We start from the raw sequence: 15,763 nt of genomic DNA, 5'->3' as shown, positions 1-15,763 counted from the left end.
CCGTATGGGGCAATTTCACGCATTTTTGACGCGATCCATCGAACGAGATGGCGCCAGCGTTGGTGATTGTGGTCGTTTGTCAGAAACTTCAAGGTTAGTGTCGCCGACTGAGGCGTATTTATGAATTTAATGGACTGTATAAAAAAGTAATGAAAATAAATCGAGTACTGGTCAAATCGACCTACCTTCACTGATTGTTTGTAAACCTCAATTATCCTGCTATTTTAAGGCACAATCCTGATCATTAACAATGTCGAAATCACTGGTAGTTGTAGAAATTTTATATTTTCTCTCTGCAGCACATCGAAAACCCAAAACTCAAAACTTCTCTCTTGCTTCTTCCACATGTGTTCGCTGCAGGTATGGTATTAAATTTGACCAACACATGCGCGCGAAAAATTGAAATAAAACTTGAATTTCTTCCAACAAAACATTCTCATTCCACAAACCAAAATTAACTAAAATAAATTTAAGTCCGAAATTAAAGAAAGAAAAATGAAAGTTTTTCAGGTACTTGGAACCTGAACATTCCGCCCACCTAAAATAGCATTATTTTATATGCTCATGCTTGCCCCGGAAGAGGGCACAATTTTACTACCGGTCTTTGCAGAATACCGCTAACAGTGCGAACGGTAGCCACTCGTGCTATACCGTCCTTGCCCAAATGGACATCAATCACGCGAGCCATGCGCCAACGTCGAGGAGGCAGTTGCTCATCCCTGATCAACACAAGTTGTCCCACAGATAATTGGGAATCTCGTGGTGTGAACCATTTGGTCCGTTGTTGCAACGTATTCAAATATTCGACATGCCACCTTTTCCAGAAATCTTGATGCAACCGAGTGATCAACTGCCACCTAGATAATCTATTGAGGGACACATTAGATAAGTCAGGCTCAGGAATATCGGAAATAGGAGCCAGTGTGAGAAAATGCCCCGGAGTGAGTACCGATAAGTCATTTGGATCTGTACTGAGAGGACAAAGTGGTCGGGAGTTCAAAACCGCCTCGATTTGAACCAGCACGGTATACATCTCCTCATAAGAAAGAATTTGATCACCAATCAGTTTGTATAGATGTGATTTAACAGATTTAATACCGATTTCCCACAACCCTCCAAAATGAGGAGCTGAAGGAGGATTGAAATCCCAGTCTATTTTCTCTGCTTCCACAGCGCACTTCATGTATGAAATGAGTTCTCTCTGAGCACCCTTGAAATTACTGCCACCGTCACTAAAAATTCTAGTGCACCTACCTCTGCGCGCAATGAACCGTTTTAAAGCAGCCAGAAATGCCTCACTAGTCAAATCTGACACTAGTTCTAAATGCAGAGCTTTTGTCGAAAAGCACACAAAGAGGCAAATATACGCTTTAGTTGATTTGATGCCCCGACCTTTTGACATCGTAACAAGAAAAGGACCGCCAAAATCGACTCCTACACATTGAAAGGGCTTTAATTGATTGACGCGGTACGATGGAAGATTGCCCATCAAGGGCTGTAGAGGTTTGGGATTGGAGCGAAAGCAAACGAGACATTTGGAAGTAACTCTACGAATAGCCTTTCTTGCAGACAAAATCCAAACTTGCTGGGATAGAAGAAACTGTAACGTTTGTGAACCGGGATGAAGGTACAACCGATGAAAATGTTGAATGAATATATCCGTGAACAAATGTTTATTAGGCAATAATGCTGGAAATTTATGGTCATACTGAAGGCCAGAAAACGTTAATCGACCACCCACTCTCAAAATGTCATCATCTCCAATGAAGAGATTGAGTTTTTGAAGATATTTCACGGTTATAGGACGGTTTAATCGAAGATTTTGAATTTCCTCACCAAAAACTCTTTGCTGAACACATTTGATGAGAAAATTGAGAGCTTGTTTTCTTTCCACGGATAAGATACTACCGATTCGTTTGGAGTGAGGACTTCTGAGATTGAAGGAAAAACGAAATAGATAAATTACAACCTGTTGAAGTTTAAAGAAAGAGGAATATCTCATTATAAGATCGTCAAATACGTCGGATGAGGCGAAGGTTGATAAAACAACCTGCCGCTCTTCTCCAGTTAGCATTTCTTCAATTTTTGGATAACCAGGTTTTCCTATTGGATCCTTGGACTGAAGCCAAGGAGGTCCCGCCCACCATAAGGAATGGTCGAGTAAACCAGACGGAGACATGCCTCTAGAGGCACAATCTGCCGGATTATCTTGAGACTTCACATAATACCATCGATCAGGAGGAACTAATTCCTGAATTTGGGAGGTACGATTGCTCACGAAACTCTTCCAGCGATAGGGCGATGACTTGATCCAATGAAGAACCACGGTGGAGTCTGACCATGCGAATATTTCATCCACTTTCAATGAGGGTCCATATGATTTTATTATGAAGGAAAGTAATTTTGAAAGGAGAAGAGCGGCACATAACTCCAACTTAGGTAAAGAAATGCGTTTGATTGGTGAAACCCGAGACTTTGCGCCAATCAAAGAAATATTTATTGAACCATCTGGATTGATAAATCGGAAGTAAACAACAGCGGCATACCCCTTCTCGCTGCTGTCCCCAAATCCGTGGGCTTCACATTTAGTAAATGATTGAGTGAAGATTCTGCGTGGTATTCGCAGAGTGGAAAGAACCTGCAACTCGGATTTACATTGATTCCAACGATCCGTTAGTTCCGATGGAGGAACATCGTCCCACTGGAGACCTAGAGTCCAAAGGTGTTGGATGAGATGTTTGGCCAGGAAAGTGAATGGTGTCAGAAAACCAATTGGGTCAAAGATTCGTGCCAAGTCTGAAAGAATTGTTCGTTTTGTAACTGGTCTTTCGGTAGAATCTATAACATAGGAGAAATGATCTCCGGCTGGAAACCACCTGAGTCCCAGAATTTTCAATACAGAATCATCGAAATTCAACGATTCTTGATGTCGATGATCTGGAGGAAAATGATCTATTAGCTCAGTTCTGTTACTGGACCATTTTCTGAGTTCAAATCCACCACGCCTCAATAAAGAAATCAACTCGTCCCGCAAACCTCGAGCCTCCTCCAAGCTATCTCCACCTGATAAGATGTCATCTACATATGTTTCGGACCGTAAAACGCTCACCGCTGAAGGAAAAGCCATCGCCTCATCAGAAGATAATTGTTTCAACGTCCGAAGAGCTATATAGGGAGATGAAGCAACACCATACGTAACAGTGTTCAACTCGTATACTCGAACGGGATCTGAGAGAGAGAATCTGAAAAGAATTCGCTGAAATCGTCTATGTGATGGGTGAACGAGAATCTGCCTGTACATTTGTTTGATGTCAGCAGTGAAAACAACCTTATAAAACCGAAAATTGAGCAGAAGAGCCATCACATCTTTCTGGAGCTTTGGACCGGTCAAAAGAATCTCATTCAGGGACACATTGCCTGAAACCTTCGCTGAGGAGTCAAACACTACTCTAAGTTTTGTAGAAGGACTATTTCGGTTGATAACGGCATGATGTGGTATATAATATTCGTCAACAGATGGACTGGCATTTGGGAGTAAAGTCATGTGACCACAATCGAGGTAATCTTTCATGAACATCTTGTACTCGTTATAGAAATCAGGAGAGGTTTTGAATCTTCGTTCCAGTGAAAACAGACGTCGCAAGGCCATGGTATATGTATCTCCAAAGGATTTGTTTATCCCTTCTTTGAAGGGTAACATAACCGTGTAACGACCTGTTGAATCACGAGAGTAATTATCGTCAAATATCTTCTCACACAGGGCATCATCTGGTGAAGAAATTTCAGATTTGGGAATTTCTTCAATTTCCCAAAATTGTCTAAGCGTTGAGTCAATTACAGAATTAGCTGTTAAGTGAAAAGAGCTGATGCTAGCTGATGGACTAGAGGTGTTTCCCATCAATATCCAACCGAATACAGTTTGTAACGCAGAAGGTTGTTTCAGATTACCTGGCAAACGACCTGTTCTCAGAATGAGAGGAAAGATAGCTGCTCCTACTAGCATATCAACTGGACCAGGAGAATGAAAGGTTGGGTCAGCCAGTTTGATATTAGAAAGAGAATACCACTCATGGTAGGGTAGAAAGTTGTTAGGCATATTAGAACAAATCTTCGGCAATACGACTGCATCAATAGTGTAAGATGGATTTATGGACCCTATCGGACGAATTGTACATGTTATGGAATCAGAAACAGATGCTGATGTTTCACCAAGGCCAAAGATTGCAAGAGGGGTTTTAAAACATTCAAGTCCTAACCTTTTTACGCATTTTTGTGTGATTATATTCGTTTGGGAGCCTGGATCTAAAAGAATGCGAATATTTTGATATTGACCTCGAGCATCTAAGACTTCAACCCGCGCAGTAGCTAGCAACACAGTAGCTGGCGATGCAGATATGTTTGTTAACACTTGAGAGCGGCATACCATGGAAGTAGATGGAATTTCATTACAAGGATCAATTGTTTCAGGAGATGGATCAATTGTCCCTAAATGCAACAATGTGTGATGACTCTTATGACAATGACGGCAAGTAGATTTCGACGAACACCCCGATACTCTATGTCCCGAATGAAGGCAGTTAATACACCAATTTTTGTCTTTAACGATTTGTAATCTTGCTGATGGAGGTTCATTGAGAAAAGAAGAGCATTTATAAATTGAATGGTTAGCATTACAATAGCTGCATGAAAATTTGTTCGGCGAATTTGACTGAGTAAGAAATGTTGAACTTTTTTTATAAGGCTTATCACTTGATGATGCATTCACGCGTTGTGAAACCGAGAACTTAAGTGACTCTAAAGAAATACATTGATTTTTGAGAAATTTATAAAGAGCACGATACGAAGGAATTTCTGTGGAACATTCTTGCAGCTCAAATCTCTTAATTGTTGCTATATCTAATTTCTGTATGAGCGAATGAAATAGAATAAAATCCCAATCTTCAATAGGCAAATTAAGATTTTTCAAAGCTGTTAAATTCTCCGAAAATATTGCTAATAAATTTCTCAGACCATCCACTGACTCATTGGTTAGTTTAGGTGCGTTACATATTTCCTTCCAAAAAGAATTTGCTAAAAGCCTCTTGTTTTGATATCTTTCAGTTAACGTTTCGAAAGCTAATTGATAATTTTCTTTTGTTAACTGATATCCCTTCAGAAGATTTCTCGTTTCAGAAGACAACGAACTGAGTAAATATTGAAATTTATCAATATCTGATAAGGTGGAATTTGTGTGAATCAAACTATTAAAAATGTCGAAAAAAGTAGGCCAATTCCTATAACTTCCATCAAATGTCGGTAAAGAAATTTTTGGAAGCTTGACATTTGGCGTTGTTGACGTTGTATCAATATTCGAGGAGGTTTCTTCGTTGAATAAATTAGTGTAAATGGTCTTGACAGTAAAGAAATTATCCATAAAGCTAGTTTTTATCTCCTTTTCAGCGATCATATCTGGATTTTCGATTGTTGACAAAATGGAGATAATCGAATTATGCATTGTTTTGAATTCTTCGAGAATATCATCTAAATTGGAACACCGCAAATTAAATCGAACGTGCAAACTTTGATCAGTTACAGCAAGTTGGGCGAGCGCTAGTAATTCCAAGATTTCATCTATTTGAAGTTGGCGCAAGGCTTTTGCTTGTTTTAATTTATTGACACTCATTTTATCGAAATGAATGAATAAAATTCGATATTCTGCAAAGACGTGATAATAAAAAAAGAAAACAATAATATAATGAGTCTATCCTCAATATATTTATTCTTCACCAAAATATTTGTATGCAAATAAAATTAAATTGTCTGAAAAATGAAAAACAATTTATTTTCCGGATGAAAACAAACGTAAAATTCTCGTACTGACGACGAGCATGAAACTATTCAAGATAACATGAAACAGATGTGCAGTTATGATAAGAGAAATATGGGACAGAGTTCTGATGCTCTTTCCGCTGCTTATCAAATGCAAAACAAAATTAAATGAATATTTTCAATTTGAAACGATGGAATTTTGAAATGAGAACGTCTATTAAAAGAAAATTCGGCTCTGATTGGACCAATGTCGCCGACTGAGGCGTATTTATGAATTTAATGGACTGTATAAAAAAGTAATGAAAATAAATCGAGTACTGGTCAAATCGACCTACCTTCACTGATTGTTTGTAAACCTCAATTATCCTGCTATTTTAAGGCACAATCCTGATCATTAACAATGTCGAAATCACTGGTAGTTGTAGAAATTTTATATTTTCTCTCTGCAGCACATCGAAAACCCAAAACTCAAAACTTCTCTCTTGCTTCTTCCACATGTGTTCGCTGCAGGTATGGTATTAAATTTGACCAACACATGCGCGCGAAAAATTGAAATAAAACTTGAATTTCTTCCAACAAAACATTCTCATTCCACAAACCAAAATTAACTAAAATAAATTTAAGTCCGAAATTAAAGAAAGAAAAATGAAAGTTTTTCAGGTACTTGGAACCTGAACAGTTAGGTCTGCCAATTTCAGTTTATATGGGAGTTGTGGTCATTTGAGGTGTGTATGGAGGAGATAAAATATCAAATTTGTTTGTTTCAGTTCAGGGAATGGGAGATTATAATAATTATATGCAAGGCAGACAATTATCTCTCTTTTTGATTGACTTGATCGTTGCTTGGTGGAAATCCATTTAATTGATATCAAATAAAAATTTTTATAGTTTATACTATTGTATTTTTATCATGTAAATGACTATTATCTTGCTACGCAGTAGCTCTCTCAGATTTCCTGTGATTCAAAATGTTAGAAAGCTGAAGAAGTTACTGTGTCAAAAAATTTTTCCTCACATAATTGGGTAGAGGAAATTCCAAAAATTGGTATTTGATATCAATTATTCAGGATCTTTGTCCTAAAACAAGCATTTAACGCCACAATAGGGACATGAAGATCAGATTAGGGATTCACAGCGTGGCTTGATTTTCAAGCTACTTGACTTGAATTCAAGTCAAGCTCAAGTCAAGTAGTGGTTTTTCAATCTCAAGTTAAGTTAAGTATTTAATTATCAAGTAACTAATTGAATCATATCAAGCCACTTGATTTTAAGCAGTTTTATTGTGTAGTGTCACATCAATAAAAAAAAATGATTGAATGAGAAGAAACCTTGCAAAAAACACTTTCATTCATTGAACTCATTTCATAAAAAAGCCGAAAATATCAAATTTTTTGAAATAGAAGTATAAATTGAATCACCATGAATCAGTACAAAATAAAAAATAATAAAAAAATTAAGTTTCTCAATAATGGGAAACCTCCAGGTTTTATTTGATTTCATAATTTTCCATTCATTATCTAAGACACATGAGGCATCTTATAGATTTGTCGCCTAACCTATTGAGGGTTTTTGTAACTGTAAGAGCAGCTCTGGAAAATTGTCTTTCAACAGAAGCTGAAGATGTTCTTGTTGTTGAAAAATCCTTGGCAATTTTGGCCAAGTTTGAGAAGATATTTCTGAAACTACCAAAATCTACGAATATATTTCATAGAAATGTGAGAAAACTACTAGTCACTAGTCACACTGGTGAATGTTTCAGTCTCTCGGCGTTCGAGAAATCCCCTTATTTAGTCTAAGTGCGCACGAGATTTCAGAAATATATGCCGTGCGACTCGTGCATATCAAGCTCAAGTAATATCAAGTAGCTTGATATCAAGTCAAGCAATTAATATCTAGAATCAAGTTAAGTTATGCTCAAGTATGTAATTTTTCACGAGCTTGATATTCAAGTATTTGGTTGAAATGTGAAGCTGCTTGGCGTGATGAATCCCTAGATCAGATGGCTTTTACAAACTAACTGTCCTACTTGTGACCTCACCATCCTCAACATGTCCTATTGTGTTGCTACCGGATCCATCGTATTCTATCGTCGGTGGCATACCTCTGTACAAAGAAATATCAAAAGCCTCTTAATGGAAAAAACTTGATTTCTCGGACGTTACAGCATTCCTCTGACATTGAAATAGGTGAAAGCAGTCACAAGTTTTTTTAAATCATCCTGAGTCTGAATGTGTTGCAATAGTATATTATCCAACGAGCGGTAATGTAGGTCATAACTCACGCAGATGAAGTTTGCAGCACGAGCCGCAGGCGAGTGCTGTAATTCATCAAGTGAGTTATGACCATTACCTTAAGTTGTATACTATACTTTATCTACGACTATAACAATGAATACTTATATACAAGAATAGAGAAAGAACTTTATTCACAAACCCGAAAAGTTACCTATAAACGTCAAAATTATCAAAGTGCCATTCCTCCCCTCAATAACAATAATGGAATATTTCCTTTCGGTCAACCGAATAGATGCACAGAAGTATAGAAGCACAGAGACATCTTTTTCGATTTATTATAGTGAGTTAAAGCAGTGAGTTATTATAACTCACGTTGTTTGTTAATAGACACTATTAATTGTTCAAAAGCAGTTGAATAATGGATATATAATCCAATGGAGTAGTTAAAATATCTTGAAACATGGAAATCAAATTGAACTTCGAGTCCTGTTTGAGATGAATCAATAGATTCAATTCGATTTAAATTGCCAATTTGGTATCTGGTGAAGCTGGAAGATTCCAAAAGTATCAAATCTTATTTCAAATGTAGGCATGAGCTCAGCTCCTGAAAGGAAACGATATAAATCCCTCTTATTAGCTTGTTCGCTGCATCCTCAGCTCAGATTCTCGATGTCATCTAAATGTTCCATTATGATAGAAGATTCCGTCATTGCCTTTCCATTATGAGGCGAGCCATTGTAACGCCGAGCAATTCATAATGACGAAAACGATACTGCCGACCTTGCTTCCCCCAAAAAAGACACAATAAACATCGAAGCCAACCCCCCAGAACCAATTAAAAACGAACAACCCCAATTTTCGACGATGCGTGAGTTATGGGCGAAACTTACGGGCCTTATTTATGAGCGGTTATAATTTATAACGAAATTGGCTGTCGGGATCGGGATTCGAAATCGATCAGTTTTTGACGTCGGAAGGCACGCGAGAGAATTAATCTTTCATTTGACCGGACTTGACGACGCTTTGTGTTATTTTATTCGGTCGTTACAAACGTTTTCTTTTTCTCAAGGAGATATAGGTTCGTTACAAATAGAATTATTCAAGGATGGAGAGTTTGGTTCTATCATCAGTTAGATGACAATTTTCGACCGAAAAATAATGTTTCAAAAGGAGACATACCTCCTACACTACGGAAACTAAACCAGAAACATCTAGAACGGTTCAAATATTGGAAACGAAATGTGACTGCTGCACAAGATAGTAAAGAAATAATTGATGGATGGTGTAAGCAGCGAGAACATCAATGATTGGGTGCTAAAGAGGAAGAAGAGATGAAATGAAAATATCACTTGCATGGATGCGGTAAGAAGATAGATCTCCGATTTGATGCAGGAGTACCGCAATACCCTGCAAATGTTGGAGTGATATTGAATGATTATAGGCAAAGAAAAAAAGAAGAAGAGAAAAGAAGTAGCACAAGGAAGAAGAAGAAGTTATACCTCATTATGAGGTAGAATAAGTTGTGTTGGAGTGTGTTGATCTTGTGGTTTATGGTACTACTGTCAACAATTTTCGTTCACAGTATAGTTAGCTGAAATTCGAGGTTCCTATAGTTTGGTCCTGCATTGTATACCTATCGTTAGTGGACGATATTGTTTGATACTTTGAGGCAGCATAGAGTATGTGGATGATATTTCGGTCCTCATGAAAGACCAAAAAGTAGCTGCGAGCTGGCTCTTATATATGTTGTATATCGGCGATGAGAAATTATTGTCATATTGATGGACTGGTGCTGAATGTGAGGCAGAACTTTGTTATAACTTTTCTGCCGACTACTGAGTCCCCTGATAAGGAAGATAAACTCAGCATCCAGTTATCAAGTGAGATCAGATTTGACGCACTTCTTCGTTGAAGAGACACATTTCCTTGAAACAGATTTCCGTTTATAAATTCATTTAATCCGATGTGTGTAAATTACGTTCAAATACCTTTCATGTCAGGGTTTTCCCCCATCTCTGCAAGTTTCTTGGATTATCTAGTAGTGGCATGGAAAATAGTCTTTATGAATTTGAAAGGTGATGCTTCACACAGTATTTGGTAGACCTCTGATGTACTTGCTTGGTTTTTAGAGTATTGATGATGGCTTTCTCTTTGCTCATGAGCAAGTTCTGAGATATCTAGATTAGACAAGCCTCTCTTTTTCCTTGGTAGTGTTTAGAGTTTTCAGTAATCATATTATTATGTTTCAGTTTATAGCTCTCTAATCTTCTCAGGCTTTCGGAATACTCGCAACTTGCCAAAAATTTGTTGAGCACTTTCTTTGTTTGAATCATAATTTGTATGTTAACGGTGACGATCCATAATTATATTAACAATTTTTCTGTCGATGAACCTTTTGTGAATTGCGTAAGGAGGCTATGCAATTTTGCTTGTAGCCTTCTTTGCCAATGTTGTTCAATATGTTGTTTTTTTTGGTCGATTGCTGATTTCTAGATATTGGCCTCACTTCAAGCACGCTTATACTGTGAAGGTTGCACAGTAGATTATAAGATGCAATACCTTGAGGTTAAGGCCGAGAGGAATTTTGGAATTTTTTCCTTGTTCAAGAACAAGAGCTGTATCAAATCTGCATCCTCTTATTTCCCAGCATTTGTGTATCGTTGTGTTGGTTTTCATCAAATTTATAATATTTTCAGATTCTTTGTCGTTGTTAGTGAGGTTTCTGTCCTGTAACCTCATTCGGACCTTATTTCTCAAAGTGTTCAGTCTCACATTGGGTACCAGTTCATTTCCGGTGTTGATTAGATATATTTCGCCCAGAAACTTGAAGTCACACCGAACAGGGAACTTGCGAAAGGTTTCACCTTCTTATGTCAGAATTTCCAGCAGTACCTGCGAAATAAATATTATTGGTATGATTGGAATTATAACGGCGATAATGAGTTGGTTTGTGGTCTGTACTTATAGTACGGCTTTCAGTTTTCGGTGAAATATCAGTACTGCATCTTGCTTCTCTATGTATTTATTCCCTGCAAACATTTGTCATCGGCCAGTGATATATTGTATTGCCATTTCGTCTTTTTGCAACGGGGTCCATGGTTACGCTACTGAGTCTGCGTGATGGTTGGTAATAATTCGACATTGTAATCTGGATATAATCTGCCCTGCTTTTTATACGCAATCGCCTGATACAAGGAAGATACTCCTCCCATCTTTGAAGTTTACCTATTCAGTTTAGATTATGACTCGATTCTTGATGTTTAATTATTATTATTTGACTTGAAGGTTATGAGGTATCATTATCGTGTCCTAATTTCTTTAACTTGCTAGTTAAACCTCATCGTGAAGATCCCTCAATTTCATCTGAAACCTACCAAGAAAAGAACGTGGTATTTCACATTGAGCATGAATAATTGTGATCTCGTTTTTGGTTCATTTCGAGCTGTTTCGTACGTACCATTTGAAATTGAAATGAAAAAGTTGCAGCATTTCAAATAGCAAAATTAAATCCTATAAATGATGTTGAGATTATTGAATATGAAATTGTGTGAGATGTATTGGTATAAGATTAGTTTGTCATTGTCAAAGACTGACAATGGACTTGTCAGGTGAAAACACCAGATGACAATCGAGAACTAAATTGGCCCTTATGTGGAACCCTGCGTCACCTCCATAAGAATGACATAAACATCTCACGACAAATCTCCGGAATTTTTCCCCGACGACGACGTCAGCAACCTTCCCACGTCCACACCACATAATCCTCAAGACCACCTCCAGCGAAACATCAGTCCTGAAAATTCCATAATCCCAATTAGAAACCCCTACTCATCTCGAGGCTTTGGAGGGTCTCGACGCCAACTACGTGGGGGCTCTCGGCGTCCGAGAGGGTGGATTAGACGTCCCGCTGTAACGACGAGCTGTTCCTTCGAGGACGTCGTTGTTGTTGTGGCAGAACAGAAACGCCCCGCGATACTTGTGCCCTCTGAAACGATGCCCGGGACACGTACCGGTCCAGGGTCGTAATTAATGGTCCTTCGAGGCGGATAGGGTATGACTGAACATGTTTTTCTGTTTACATATCGATCTTATCGGCTCTGCGCGAGAGGAAAAGGAGGGAGAGAGAGAACCTTCTGGGAATTACTTAGCGTGATCCCTCGGACGGCTGATTTGAATATTTGATTGACGTTCTATGGAGATGTGCAGGTTTGGGAAGTATCTGACGGGGTGTATGGACATGGCGTGTAGTTTTTGTCATGGAGCGGTCTGAAGTGTATATGAAGGTTGCTTCGGGATAAATATTCAGCAGTTTTTGAGTGATTGTTTCCTGAAACTAGCTTTCTGTCATTTTATTCGTCACAATGTCTATAAGCAAGTTTCGTTTTGAATAGTTGGTTATCTGGGCAGCTGTCACTTTTGAAGCATTCATCGTTTGCTATTTGAATACCCTACAAAATGCAGTCCTAGTACGCAAAATTGAAGCACATTTGGGTTGTCTTGAAACACCTTCTCGGCCAGAGGTAGTGAAACTGGTGGAAAAGTTTGAACTGTTGGGACATGTTAGTGATGTCAAAAATTGAAACCGTATGCGTTGCTAGAGAACAACTGAGAATATGGCTGTTGTAGTCCTCAGCGTTGAGTAATACGCAGGTTTGTCGATTCCGACTGAAAATTTAGGTATTAAGGCTTTTAAAATTTATTGAACACAAGAACTCAAGCCGGATGATCATCAATACGTCGAATTTTCATTGATTGGGCCTTTCAAATGCTTCAAAATGTTTCGGATTTTCATTGAGAAATCATCATTAGGCCCATTTTTACATAGGAGGTTATGTTAATAAGCAGAATTGTCTTATTAAGAGCCCCATAAATCCAAGAATGATTGTTGAAAAGCTATTCCATCCTCAACGTGTCACTGTTTGGTGATGTTTATGGGCTAGTTGGACCTTACTTATTCGAAAATGGAGCTAGTTCAGCAGTAACGGTGAATGGATTGTGCTATTCAGCTACGATTAATGATTTTTTATTGCCGGATTTGTGGAAGAAGTTCATTTTCAAACAAGACGGCGCTACGTGCCACGAAAGCATCGAAACCATCGCAAATGACCTACTTCACGTCAGTGCTTTCCTCAGTTCCGCAAAGCATATAGGGCATAGGCGCATAGTTACTGACCCATACTTTACAACATACAGTAGGAGGTGAAAACTGGAATTATCTCAATGAATGATTTTATATTTTTCAGATTATTCTGTGAAATAGGGATATATATCCGACTATCAACTAAAATTCGATAAAAGTATTCCAGCAATATTTACTTACTTGTACTTATTAAACAGAGACAGGGTGTTTCCAAATTAGACGTGAACCTTGAAGGTGGAGTTAGTATCACTCATTTGCTGTCGATTGAGATATTTTAGTTCTTGTGTTTTTTAAAAAGTCCTCACCTCACATCTTTCTTCGTCAATTTTTTCTACTTTGGCCAAGTTTGATTTAAACTTTGCTTATTTTCATCAGAAAAAGATATGATACGTATGAAAAAAGCAAAACTATGCTGTGTTGAAGGTTGAATAAAAATTGAAAAGATTTGAGAGTTGCTATATGAAGAAAAGAATAATAAATTTCTAGTATAAATTTGTCTGCAACTTTCAAATTGCACAATTTATGTATGACAAAATTATTCTGAAAACTTGCCAAATTACTTTCGTATTTCTTTTAAAAAAGTTTCGTTAGAATGCAGGCATTAGTTTTGTTTCAGCAGATTTTGATTCGAAAAGGAAAAGAAGCAGAGAAAGAAAAATTGAAAACGAAGTTAGGTGATAAATCTTGCAAAAGCCATAAAAAACTCAAATATCTCGTAAACTGTTGATTTTTGGTAATCACTGAATATGGCTCAAACGAAGGCGAATACTAACATGTCCTCCAAGGTTCACGTCTAATTTGGAAACACCCTGTATATTTTATATATTAGTGTTCCAATTATATCATCCTTTTCTAGAATTTCTGGAAATATCACTAACATCATCTTATCCGTGTATAAATTACAAGTAGCTCGAATCGCCAGTAGTGCAAAAATCCACCTCACTCTCAATAGAGAAGTCTCTTCCGTCATCCGCGAGAACCAGAGCGAACATAAAACGTTCCACTAGAAAGTAGGAGCTATTCAAAGCACCTATAGAACATCCATTCGAATTCCAGATTATCGCGAACGTACATACATACCTAGATGCACCTAACGGAGTCCCGAGATCCTCCGAATAAATATCAGCGGACATCTCAAAGACCTGAACTGAAACTTAACCTTTCCCGACGTAAATTACCGTCTCGATGTACTTGTAATTTTCCGTGCTGCTGCCACGAATATTCCTAGGAAATATATTATTAGCCTTTATGAATAGATATGCAATTTATAGCTCGTAAAAATACCTTGGCCAAAGAATTTTATGGGATGCTCGTGTACCGTGGAGGAATAGTCGTAAATTTTTGGGGTATTAACTCCGGCCGTCGGCATTTTGATTAAAATATTCCGGCGGAGAGCGGACGTGGGATTTCCGTGATCTCCATTCGCTCCCCGAACGGCAGATACGTCTTGTTGCAACTGGAAGATTCATGTTTATACTTGTGATTTGGATTTAGGTGGGGGTTTTATGGGAATTCTTTTTGTCGTTATTCTTGAAATGACCCATTATTATTTTGACTCTGTTGTTGTTGAAGAATCTATGATCTCTATGCTGTGTGAGCAAACTAAAAGGTGTTTTTTTCGAGGTATATAACTTTAAGTTGGCATTACTGTTCAAGATGGCGACTGATTCAACACCTGTCAAGTGATTTATTCTCAGTTTGGTTTGGCAATTCATCATGAATAGACTCCCGCCTGAACAACTCTTGCAAATAGTGCAATTTTATTTCGAAAATAATGGTTCTGTGCGGAATACGTATCGCGCACTACGTCCATTTTATTTTGTTTAGCGATGAAGCGCACTTCTGGTTGAATGGCTACGCCAACAAACAAAACTGCCGCATTTAAAGTGACGCTAATCCTCAAGTGTATGTCGAAACACCGTTACATCCAGAAAAACTGACTGTTTGGTGCGCTTTATGGGCTGGTGGAATCATTGGTCCGTAGTCCGTACTTCTTCAAAAACGATGATGGCCAGAACGTTACAGTCAATGGTGATCGGTATAGAGCCATGATTACTAACTTTTTCATTCCTGAATTGAACAACCATGATGTCCAGGAGCTGTGGTTCCAACAAGACGGCGCAACATGTCACACAGCTTGTGCCATAATCGATTTATTGCAAGACACGTTTGGTGACCGCCTAATTTCACGTTTTGGACCTGTGAATTGGCCTCCAAGATTTTGTGATTTAACACCGCTAGACTACTTTCTGTGGGTCTATGTGAAGTCATTGGTCTATGCGGATAAGCCACAAACCCTTGACCATTTGAAAGACAACATTCGCCGTGTTATTGCCGATATAAGGCCACAAATGTAGGAAAAAGTCATCGAAAATTGGACGTCCAGATTGGACGACTGTTTTTCGGCAAAGGCTGCAAAGTGAAACAAATCTTGGAAAAGGTTCAAAATTAGTTAATTGCAGTCTTTTCTGCAATTCATAAGTCCGAGCATTTATTCTAATTTTAATAATGAGGATAAAAAATTATACCTACTGTAATCAAATAGATTCCGCAATAATCTATACCATTGAATAGGTAAGTA

The 15,763-nt window shown here is 38.0% G+C and overlaps 1 protein-coding gene and 1 long non-coding RNA gene across 2 annotated transcripts in view; one reads left to right on the top strand and one right to left on the bottom strand.

Moving 5' to 3' along the window:
* The window catches only part of LOC123679175 (laminin subunit alpha-1), a 293,884-nt gene that overhangs the window by 66,901 nt on the left and 211,220 nt on the right, over window positions 1-15,763 (top strand). The window lies entirely within an intron of this gene.
* LOC123679176 lies at window positions 186-6,480 on the bottom strand. The gene is made up of 2 exons (XR_006747362.1): window positions 6,144-6,480; window positions 186-458 (listed from the first exon to the last, which is right to left on the bottom strand). It is a non-coding gene; the product is annotated as an uncharacterized LOC123679176 (long non-coding RNA).

The sequence above is a fragment of the Harmonia axyridis genome, chromosome 4 (genome assembly GCF_914767665.1).
Source record: "Harmonia axyridis chromosome 4, icHarAxyr1.1, whole genome shotgun sequence".
NCBI classification, from domain to species: domain Eukaryota; kingdom Metazoa; phylum Arthropoda; class Insecta; order Coleoptera; family Coccinellidae; genus Harmonia; species Harmonia axyridis.
Note: the sequence above shows the minus strand (reverse complement) of the source record. Positions and strands in the feature narration are given on the sequence as shown.